Below are 12216 nucleotides of genomic sequence, written 5' to 3' on the forward strand. Positions count from 1 at the left end.
CGCAGTCAGAGTGCCCAGATCGCAGGTAACGCACTGTCTTCTGGACCCTCTGCTGCTACAGGAGAGACTGAACCAGAGGTGAACCCAGAGCCGGTTCCAGAGGGTCCCAGTAAAGAGGGGACCCTGACGTCCCTTCTGGCAGCCTCCAGCATGGAGTTCCAGGCTGCTCTGCACTCAGATGCCAGCCTGGAGAAATTGAGAGGTCTCGCCGAGACGCCCACCTCCAAGTCTGATAAGGAGAGGGTGTTCTGGGAACGAGGAAGGTTGTACCGGGAGACAGTACCCGGAGATCCTAAAAAGGAGTGGTTGAGGGAAAGACAGCTGGTCGTCCCCTATCAGTTCAGAACTGAGTTGTTGCGGATTGCCCATGAGATTCCACTCGCTGGACACTTGGGGATCAGCAAAACAAAGGCACGGCTGTCTCAACACTTCTATTGGCCCAAGATGGGGACAGATGTAACACACTACTGCCGCTCCTGTGCCACCTGTCAAAAAGTGGGTAAGGCGGGGCCTGCTCTTAAGGCTCCCCTTATTCCTTTGCCGGTGATAGAGGAGCCTTTCCAGAGAATCGCGGTGGACATTGTAGGACCGCTGTCCGTCCCCAGCAGCTCCGGAAAGCGATACATTCTCACCGTGGTAGACTACGCTACCCGGTACCCAGAGGCAGTAGCTCTGTCTTCAACCAGGGCAGATAAGGTGGCTGACGCACTGGTGACCATCTTTTCAAGGGTAGGATTTCCCAGGGAGATGCTTACCGATCAAGGGCCCCAATTCATGTCTCGCCTAATGGAGGCTCTCTGTGAGAAAATGCAGGTGACGCACCTGGTATCGAGTCCGTATCACCCACAGACTAATGGTTTGTGTGAACGCTTCAACGGTACCCTCAAACAGATGCTCCGCATACTGGTTGAGACCCAAGGGCGCGACTGGGAGCGGTACCTCCCACACCTGCTGTTCGCTTACAGAGAAGTTCCGCAGGCCTCGACCGGGTTCTCCCCCTTCGAGCTCCTGTATGGCAGGCGAGTCCGGGGACCCCTTGGGTTGATAAGAGAATCCTGGGAAGATGAGCCAAACCCCACAGAAGTGTCCATCGTGGATTATGTCATGCGCTTCCGTGACAAGATGCAGACCTTGACGCAGTTGGTGCATGACAACATGACGCAGGCTCAGGCTGACCAGAAGCACTGGTACGACCAGAACGCCCGGGAGCGGACCTACCAGGTGGGTCAAAAGGTGTGGGCGCTGGTCCCTGTACCAACGGATAAGCTTCAGGCAGCCTGGGAAGGCCCATACGTCGTCCACCAACAGCTCAACCCGGTCACCTACGTGGTCACGCTTGACCATGCTCGGGGTAGGCGCAAGGCCTTTCACGTCAACATGCTGAAGGCGCACTACGAACGTGAAGCTTGCGTCCTACCGGTCTGCAATCTGCCAGAGGATGGGGAGGAAGATTCCCTCCTGGACATGCTGGCCCAGGCCAAGGCCAATGGGTCCATTGAGGACATGGAGATAAGTGGTTCGCTCACCGTGTCCCAGCGGTTGCAGTTGATGGCCACCCTGGAACTCTTCCGGCCCGTGTTCACCAACCGTCCTGGGAGGACGGAGTTAGCGGTTCATGAGGTGGACACCGGGAATCATGCCCCATTACGGCGAACACCTTATCGGATCTCTGAAACGGTGCAACAAGTCATGCGCCAAGAGATCGATGAGATGTTAAGGCTGGGGGTGATTCGACGGTCAAAAGGTGCGTGGGCTTCACCTGTAGTCCTCGTGCCTAAAAAGGATCGAACCACCCGGTTCTGCGTGGACTACAGGGGGCTCAACGCCATCACAACCTCTGATGCCCACCCGATGCCGCGCATCGAGGATCTGCTCGAGCGGTTGACAAACGCCAACTACATATCCATCATGGATTTGAGTCGGGGATACTGGCAGATTCCCCTGAGCCCTGAGGCGCAGGAGAAATCCGCCTTTATCACCCCCTTTGGACTGTACGAGTCCACGGTCATGCCCTTCGGCATGAAGAATGCCCCTGCCACTTTCCAGCGGATGGTCAACCACCTGCTTCGGGGACTGGAGGAGTACGCCGTGGCATACTTAGACGATATTGCCGTCTTCAGTTCCACCTGGGAGGAACACCTTCAGCACCTCCAGGAGGTGCTCAAGCGTCTTCACCAGGCAGGCCTGACCATCAAGCCGGGGAAGTGCCAGATAGGCATGCACAAGGTCCACTACCTGGGGCACCGGGTAGGCGGGGGTTCCATGAGTCCGGAGCCAGAAAAAGTGGACGCAATCGTGTCCTGGCCCACCCCCAGGACCAAGAAACAGGTGAAGTCCTTCTTGGGCACTGCAGGGTACTATAGGCGGTTCGTACAGGACTATAGCGCCCTTGCCAAACCCTTGACTGACCTCACCAAGCAGAGGCTACCCCAAACAGTCAACTGGACAGATGACTGTGAGGCGGCTTTCCAAGCTTTGAAAGCAGCCCTGTGCAACTCTCCAGTGTTGAGAGCAGTCGACAGCAGTCGCCCGTTTCTGGTACAGACCGACGCCAGCGAGTTTGGCCTCGGTGCTGTGCTTAGCCAGGTCGACTCGGGGGACCAAGAGCACCCCGTGTTGTACCTGAGCCGGAAACTTTTGCCGAGGGAAGTGGCATACTCGACCATCGAGAAGGAGTGTCTGGCCATGGTGTGGGCACTGCAGCGTTTGCAGCCCTACCTGTATGGGCGCGCCTTCACGGTGGTAACCGACCACAACCCTCTGAGCTGGTTGCACACAGTGTCCGGAACCAATGGAAGGTTGCTCCGCTGGAGCCTTGCCCTTCAACAGTACGACTTCACTGTAAAACACAGGAAGGGCAGCGAAAACGGCAATGCCGATGGGTTGTCCCGCCGGGGCGAACCCGCTGAGGTGCGCATGGCCGATTACCGAGAGGTAATGCCTCCTTAGCGCCCTCTTAAGGGGGGAGGTGTGATGTACAATGTCTGTGAGGTATGGGGTTTTGTCTACAAAATATGATGTTTTCTGTTGTAACTTTCCAGAAAAATCCAGCCCTCTATGCCAATGCAGGCTGTCAGCTCATGCAGCACCTTCCCCCCTCCTCTTTTCGCCCATGGCTCACTCACACACTGACCAGTGCCCCCCTGCCTGGGCTAGCTCTGAAACCTTAAACCAACTTCCTCTCGAAGAGCAGGGGGAAGGGATCCCTTTGTTCGGAAAAACACAGGCTGTATGCCGGTATATGGGAAACATAAAAGTCATATTACGAAAACCATACCCAGTAGAGATATGAAAATCATATTTTTGTAACCTGAGCGGTCCCAGCTTCGATACCGTGTCTCTTTCAAAGTTCCACCCTGCCCAGAACATGAGATATGATTTGCGCCCAAATGGACGGTCATATCGCATAGATGTTTGATGTTTTCTTGATGGGCTCATTACGCTGGGAAACATGATACCACTGATGAGTCCATACCAGCTTCTCCCATAAAGTTATAGCTAATCTAAGTTTTGTAGCCAAAACATAACTTGGATAAGAGAGGTGGGATCAACCCAGAATGCACCTCTCCGTGATGTCACATAGGAAAGTCTATAAGGCATTTCCTGGGCAAACCAGGTCAGAACAGCTGCAGAGTCGGTGCTGACAAGAACTCCAGATGAATGGAGACGTGTGGCTCCTCCCCCCTTAAAGCCGCATGGTCTGCCTAAGGAACAATATGGAACTGTGAGTGTAATCTCTTTGTTTTCTCCTCTTTTATTTTATACCTGTACTGTACATATTTTATGTCTCAATTTTATAGCAACTTTTATCTGTAATCACTGTCCTCTTTCGGAAAATAAATGAAATTATTTAGATCTGTCTCCATGCTCTAAGAATCGAACTATACGCCTTTGATAGATAATCGCTACTAATTCAAGGGGTTTGCCATGGACCCTCTTAATTTAACACTGTGAATTAAGTAACCGTGACTGGTGGCAGCGCGTTGTGTACGGCTATTACGGCTTGCTGGCAGTCTAGAAGGGTCTTATATTGCTGAGTAAGGGGCTTCAGCCACAGCATTGATAATTCCCTTACTGCAGAAGCCTAATTGCCGGTTCACAACAGGCAGCCCGTCCGGCGACTAATTATCCTAGGTGCAGTTCCCTGACTGACCTGAGGGTAAGGGGGGCGCCGGAGAGCTGCGAGTTCCAAAGTGGAACTGAGAAAGTGGGATATACATAAATCCCCGCAGTACTTGGAAGATTGATAGCAGTGGTGGGGCATCCAAATTAAACTCCCCCTGCGGCAAATTGTAGAGCGAGATTAGCTGGCTGGATATTTTTGTCACATGGTGCCAGTGGTGGGATAACTAAGATAAGCCCCACTGCGCCTGTGATAGCCGTGTGCTGGCATTGTGTCACGTCCCTCCGTCCGCTGATACACCGGTGTCAGTGGTGGGATCGTGACATAGTGGTGACACAGGGTCCGCTGTCCGTCGCGTTTTGGTGGCAGCGGGACCCCCGTTAGTCGTCGCCCGTAAGTGGACGAACGGCCGTGGGCTGTTCGTCACATGGTCCAATAAATCTAGGCTTAAACTTAGGAGAAGCCACCTTCATAGCAATATTTTTTGATGATAACCACACCATATCACCAACCTTAAACTGGGGACCAATGGTCCTATGTCGGTTGGAAAACCGCTGGGCCTTTTCCTGGGAGAGAGATAACTTATCCACCACTTGGTCCCAGATCTAGTGCATTCTCTCCACCACAGTGTCAACACCTGGGCAGGCAGAGGGCTCCACCTGCCCTGAAGAAAATCGAGGATGAAACCCAAAGTTACAAAAAAAAGGTGACATCAAAGTGGCAGAACTAGCTCTATTAATTAAAGCAAATTCGGCCAAGGGCAAAAATGAAACCCAATCATCCTGATCAGCGGAAATAAAACATCTCAAATATGACTCCAAGGTCTGGTTTGTTCTCTCTGTCTGCCCATTGGTTTGAGGGTGAAAAGCAGAGGAGAAGGACAACTGAATTCCCAGCTTGGAACAGAAAGTTCTCCAAAATCTAGACACAAACTGAACCCCTCTGTCAGATACAATGTTCTCAGGAATCCCGTGCAAGCGAACCACCTGTTGCAAAAACAGGGGTACCAACTCAGAGGAAGACGGCAACTTAGGGAGTGGTACAAGATGGACGATCTTAGAGAATCTATCACAAATCACCCAAATAACAGTCATTCTCTGAGAGACAGGCATATCGGAGATAAAATCCATTGAAATATGGGTCCATGGCCTCTTGGGGACAGGCAAAGGCATCAACAACCCACCAGAGCGTGAAGACGATTTAGACCGGGAGCAAGTCCCACAGGACTGCACAAAATTCCTGACATCACGAGACAAGGAGGGCCACCAAAAAGACCGACTCACCAAATCTCTAGTACCAAAAATACCTGGATGACCAGCCAAAGCAGAGCAATGAACTTCAGACATCACTCTCCTCTTCCACTGGTCAGGAACATACAACTTTCCACTGGGACAACGCTCAGGTTTGTCCTCCTGGAACTCTTCCAGAGCACGTCTCAAATCGGGCGAGATGGCAGAAAGAACTACCCCTTCGCCTAAGATGGTAGCAGGTTTGGTCACCACAGGAGAATCAGCAAAGAAGCTCCTAGAGAGGGTGTCTGCCTTGACATTCTTAGTTCCAGTAAGAAAAGAAACCACAAAATCAAAACGTGTAAAAAACAAGGCCCACCTGTCTAGGGTTCAAGCGCTTAGCCGACTCTAGGTAAATCAAATTCTTGTGGTCAGTGAGGACCACGACTTGATGCTTAGCTCCCTCCAACCAATGTCTCCACTCCTCAAATGCCCATTTCATGGCCAACAGTTCCCGATTCCCCACATCATAGTTACGTTCAGATGGAGAGAACTTTCGGGAAAAGAAAGCACAGGGATTCATTTTAGATGTTACAGGATCCTTTTGGGACAAAACAGCTCCTGCACCAATCTCAGAAGCATCCACCTCTACCTGGAACGGAAGTGAGACATCAGGTTGCCGCAAAACCGGGGCGGAGGTGAATCTTCGCTTCAGCTCCTGAAAGGAAGAAACAGCCTCTGGAGACCAATTTAACACATCAGCACCCTTCTTAGTCAAATCAGTCAATGGCTTGGCAATACTAGAACATTTTGCTATAAATTTCCAATAAAAATTAGCAAAACCCAAAAACTTCAATAGTTGACGGAGACAAAATAAATCCCAAAAAAGAAATCCTCTGTACTCCAAAAAGGCATTTAGATCCTTTGACATACAGGGAATTCTCCCTCAAGATCCGGAACACAGTCCGAATATGTTCCACATGAGAATCCCAATCCTTGGAGAAGATCAAAATATCATCCAGCTAGATAATCAAAAATTTATCGACAAAATCTCGGAAAATATCGTTCATGAAGCACTGGAAGACAGAAGGGGCGTTAGTGAGCCCAAAAGGCATCACCAGGTACTCAAAATGTCCCTCCGGAGTATTAAACGCCGTCTTCCATTCATCCCCATGCTTAATGCGAATAAGATTATACGCCCCCCTGAGGTCAAGCTTGGTAAACCAACAAGCACCTTTAACTCTAGAGAATAGATACGAAATCAGGGGTAACGGATACTGATATTTAACAGTAATTTTGTTGAGGGCACGATAATCAATACAAGGTCTTAATGATCCATCTTTTTTGGCTACAAAAAAATAACCGGCACCTAAGGGTGACGAGGATGGTCTAATATGACCCTTCTCCAACGCCTCCTTAATATAGGATCGCATAGCCTCGTGCTCGGGTACAGATAAATTGAAGAGCCGACCCTTGGGGAATTTACACCCCGGGCTCAGTTCAATTGCACAGTCATAACTTCTATGAGGAGGCAGAGACGCAGACTCATTCTCACTAAATACATCATAAAAGTCCGCCAAATAATCAGGAACATCATGCGACTGAGGAGAGGTGGAAAACACCAGAGCCTCACTAAAGGCACACCGACAACCCCAACTCACCACAGACACATATTTCCAATCCAAAACTGGATTATGAATTTGCAACCAGGGAAACCCCAGAACAATGGTATCATGCAGATTATGCAACACCAAAAATCTGCCATTTTCTTGATGGTCTGGGGCGACCCGCATTACCACCTGGGTCCAAAACTGAGGTTTATTTTTTGCCAAAGGAGTAGCATCAATCCCCCTCAAAGGAATAGGCGTCTGCAGAGGTGTCATCGGAAATCCACAACGTTTAGCAAAATCCAAGTCCATTAGGTTTAGAGCTGCTCCCGAATCCACAAAAGCCTTGGCGGAAAATGTGGACAGGGAGCAGATCAGAGTAATAGCCAGAAGAAACTTAGGTTGAACACCACCAACAGAAAACGTGTGTGCAAAGCGTTTCTCTCGTTTAGGACAGACAGAAATAATATGCGAGGCATCTCCACAGAAAAAACACAACTTATTACGCCTTCTGAACTCCTGACGCTGCTCTCTGGACAAAACTCACATTGCATAGGCTCAGACACTCGTTCAACAAGTGGCAACACCACTCGTGCAGTTTTGCGTTCGCGCAAACGCCGATCAATCTGAATGGCTAATGACATAGAATCGTCAAGACCAGAGGGAACAGGAAATCCCACCATAGTATCTTTTACGGCTTCTGACAAACCCTTCCGAAAGAGAGCAGCCAAGGCATTATCATTCCAGGTAGTAAGTACCGCCCACTTTCGGAATTTTTGACAGTACGATTCTGCAGAATCTTGACCCTGGTTCAATGCCAGCAGGGTCTTTTCAGCCTGATCAATGGCATTAGGTTCGTCATACAACAACCCCAAGGCTTGAAAAAATGCATTCACATTAGTCAGAATAGGATCATCAGGTTTCAAAGAAAACGCCCAATCCTGGGGATCGTCACGCAGCAAAGAGATGACAATTTTAACCTGCTGCGCGGAGATCCCTGACGAGTTAGGCTTCAAGGCAAAAAATAATTTACAATTATTTTTGAAATTCAAAAATTTAGACCGATCCCCAAAAAATACATCAGGTGTGGGAATCTTTGGTTCAGCAGTATGAGAATGAGCAAGGTAGGCGGAAATTCCCCGCACTTCCGCAGCGAGCTGCTCCACACGATCAGACAATTGCTTTATCTCCATTGAGAGAAAAAAAAATCCCCCCCCCTACGGCCTCAGAGATATAGAGGAAAAAATATACACACTTTTTTTTTTTTTTACAATTCTTTCCTGCTATTGAGTACCCTAGGATCTGCGGTTCGGCGGGTGATTCTGTTATGAATGAGTCACCGTAGGAGGCAGACACAAAAATAGCAGCTAAGTCCAGAAAACCGGAGAAGTTAGCAACTATCAGATTGCAGACCCCTGAACCTAACAACAACTAGCAGTAGCCGTGGGGGGTTCCTACGGTGCCCTAGACCCCTCGATCACAGCCGGAGAAACTAAATAGCCTAAAGACAGAAAAGGAAAACTAAACTGCCCCAGAGCAGACCCCAAAGTAAAAGGCAGCCCCCAACATATAATGACGGTGAAGCAAGATGAAAAAACACACACACAGATAGAAAGATAGGCTGAGCAAACAATGGGGCCCAAACTCACTAAAATAGGACAGGATAGGACAGCTGCTGTCTGCAATCTGCAAAAACCCTGAAAAGACATAAGCCAACAGGCTGATATGGAAAAAGGCCCTGAAGCAGCTAGGCTTCAAAAACTATATCAGCACTCAGGTATTTTCTGAAGACAGAGCTAAAGGAATTCAGATCACCCCAGCAGGGAATGACAGAAATCCAGCAAAACAAAAACAACGTACAAATGCAAACGGCAGAGCAGAAAACTTAGCTCTTGGAGAGCAGGAATTCAGACTGGTATCCAAGGATCCACAGAGAAATCACCCGCAGAGCAGACGGGCGTGGACAGCCTTATATCCAGTCAGAAACTCCACTCAGCCAATCATCATCATTAGACCCAGATGCCTGATAATCAGGCTCACTATCTTTCTTTACTAGAAGAGGGAGTTCATCGGGCCTCAGTGGTAAAGGGGAAAATGAACTCACAACAGGCATGTCAGGAATTTTGCCGTGGCGGCTATACATAGTTTGTCCCGCTTTCTCTTTGGATTTCCAGCAGAAACCAATAGGCCGTGTATTGAATTGTATTGTTCAATATTCCCTTACTCTATAATCATTTTTAACTTTTTTTGTGATCCCAACTGAAATGAGAAAGATACTTAATGTCTGTGTTATGCACGCAGATGGTGCACGTGGTTCGTGGGCCCACTGTGCCGGGCTTATCTAGGAGGGGTGTAGCGGTATACCAGGTGTTCACTGGAGCTCCTGATGGTGGAGTAAGTCTTGGCTGCAGGTAGCCACCAGGTACCACGGTACTGCAGCTGCTTACCCCAAGGGTCAGATATGCAGACACGGATAGGACTAGGGCTCCTTTCAGACTAGTAAGTTCTGGATCCTCTATAGAACGGTTACTGACACAGACTAAGGCTGGAGTTACACTAGCGAGTGTGATGTGAGAAATTTGCATGAGTCTCACATCAATACCCGACACTGCTGCCGGCACTCGGAACCGGAATGTGCGGCTGCATAGAAATACATACAGCCGTACACTCCAGTCGCAAGTGCCAGTGGCAGTGCCGGGTATTGATGCGAGAGACTCGTGCGAGTTTCTCACATCACACTCCCCGGCCTAATTCGGAGACTGGTTGTAGCAGTCTGGGTATACGGGGTACTCTAATATCACACATTCAGACACACAGGTCTCGGATACTGATTCAGGAACTGGCCATTCACAGGATGTGGACAAGGTTCAGGCACTGGCTGCACTAGGACCAAGGAAAAGGTTCAGGAACTGGCCTCACCAGGACCAGGGACTACGGGTTCAGGACATTGGCCACATCAGTACCAGGGGAACTCACAATTTCCCTCAGAGACCCCCTCGCTTACTAATAATCCACTGTAGTGCTTGACATCACCCTATTGGGGAAGGTGCCTTTAAAACAAGATGTCTCCCAGCTATTGGTTGGGATCCTTCTTGCAGGTGTAGTCTTAAACTAAATGCCTCCCAGCTGTTGTCTGGAGGCATTTTACTATGTGGAACAGCTGCCCCCTTAAGAACAGGGGAGCGCGCACTGAGAGGTGCGGTGCGCAGACACAGGCCAGGAAACAGGGAACATGCCGGGGACCACTCTGCGTGACTGGGGTGGTGAATATGCCGGCGTCCCTGCATGGAGGGAGAGCAAACCGGTGTCCTTGCATGGAAGAAGAGGGAAGACCATGAAGAGGCGCCTGTAATGATGTTACAGTCTGAACTTTACATATAAGGTTATTGCTGTCAGCTAGCATCATCAACGCAGTAAGTTGTTGGGGGTTTTTTCCATAGTATTTTGTATGATTTTACATAATCTCACCATCCTTCCATTCAGGTCCCTGATAAATATTATCTTTCACATTGACATCTACAACACAATCTGCCTTGACCCATCAAGGATGGATATGGACAGAGACAAGATGGTGGAGAGGATGTTACACCTCACCCTAGAGATCCTCTTCCGTCTCACTGGAGAGGTGAGAGATTCTGATGATGTCAAATGACATTGTAATGCAGGTGTCTGGATGCAACGAGCAGAGATCACGAGGTGGAAACGGCCAGGGGGTGATATAATGCTATTTATATACAGCAGTAACTATCAGTTAGTGTTAGTAGCTGTGCAATTTTTCAGTAGAAGGAATAACAGGATTAGAATAAACAAGAAAGTCTTTTACTATTTAACACTTGTGTCCTTTTCACAAAGGTGGTGCACCTAGACTTGGGAGTCACCACGTGTGTTCTCACTCAAAGCTCTGGCCCTAGTGGGGGTCCCCGGGTTTTCCCGCTAGGTTGCAAGTCTCTTCCTGATGCAGTTTATTAAAGCCCATTGAGCCTCCCACGCACCAACCGTCCCCCTCCCAACCTGTACTCCTAATCCCAGCTGACCATTGTCGATAACTGGAAGTGATGGCCCTGCTTACTTGCACCGTTCCTCTTCAATCCCAGGCGTGACTCTCCTGTCGCATTCTCCACACGGCTCTCCTCGGCTTGACCATCGGCGGAAGTCTCTCAGGCTCAAGGTGAAGAGGACTGGGCTTCAGCTCTTGACAGGCATAGTCGAGCCTCAGAATTGACCAGCGCAGGGCGCAGCTTCTGTATCTGACCAGTGTAAGCCATTCTTGGGGATATCTTCTGGGGAATCCAGACCTTGCCATGTGGTGAACAACACCTGGGTGGCGTAGACTCCCCCTGAGGTCTGCAACGCTGGTCTCAGCGGTGTTTCTGGAGCATGTCTGCCCCACTCTCTTCCCTGGTGCCAAATCTCCTCATGTATGGGTGCGCAGAGCTTTTATAGCAGAGAAGTTTTTCCTGTGGGTCACCTGATCCAGTCCAGCATATGAGGTCACTCCACTTGCAAACCTTCTAGCATACTTTGGTTCCACTTGATTTCAGATGACCAGCAGATGGCAGCCTGTTCTCATCAATGGCACCTCCTGCAAGAGTCTCCAGATATGTTGTGGCTTCTTGTTACATTCCTCCCCCTTTTTGCTTGCCAGTCCTCGGGTGAGTGTAAGGCTGTGTTCACATGTAGCGTTTTTTTTGCCTTTTTGTGGTGATTTTAAAAGCGCGATTTTGACGCTAAAACGCAAAAAAGAGCATCCCATGCAATCCTATGGCATTCCACACATGCTGTGCTAATGCTGTGGTTTTTTCCGCGGTGGAATTGCATCGTGGAAAAATATGCAGCATGCTCATTCTTTGTTCGGAATCGCGGGAAAATCCTCACACATAGGAATGCATTGTTCTGCATGTGGCTGTGCCCACCATGCGAAAAGTAAGCAGAACATTTGCGGATGGTACCCATGGTCTGGAGGAGAGGAGATTCTCCTCCAGGCACTGGATACCATGTCCCTGTAAAAAATAGAATTAAAATAAAAAGATCGTCACATGCTCACCTTCTGCTGTCCCTCGCAGCTTCAGCAGGCCTCAGTGATGCTCCCGGCAGGTCCCGTTCCCAGTAATGCATTGCGCCAATGACCTTTGACGTCGCGGTCTTACGATTCCGTAGCGGTCTTGCGAGACAGCGACATCATCAAAGGTCATTGGCGCAATGCATCACTGGGAACGGGACCTGCCGGGAGCATCGCGATGACCGGGACGCTTCGCGG

Source organism: Dendrobates tinctorius, unplaced genomic scaffold (genome assembly GCF_039654945.1).
Source record: "Dendrobates tinctorius isolate UK_male_01 unplaced genomic scaffold, ASM3965494v1 ptg000126l, whole genome shotgun sequence".
Taxonomy (NCBI): Eukaryota; Metazoa; Chordata; class Amphibia; order Anura; family Dendrobatidae; genus Dendrobates; species Dendrobates tinctorius.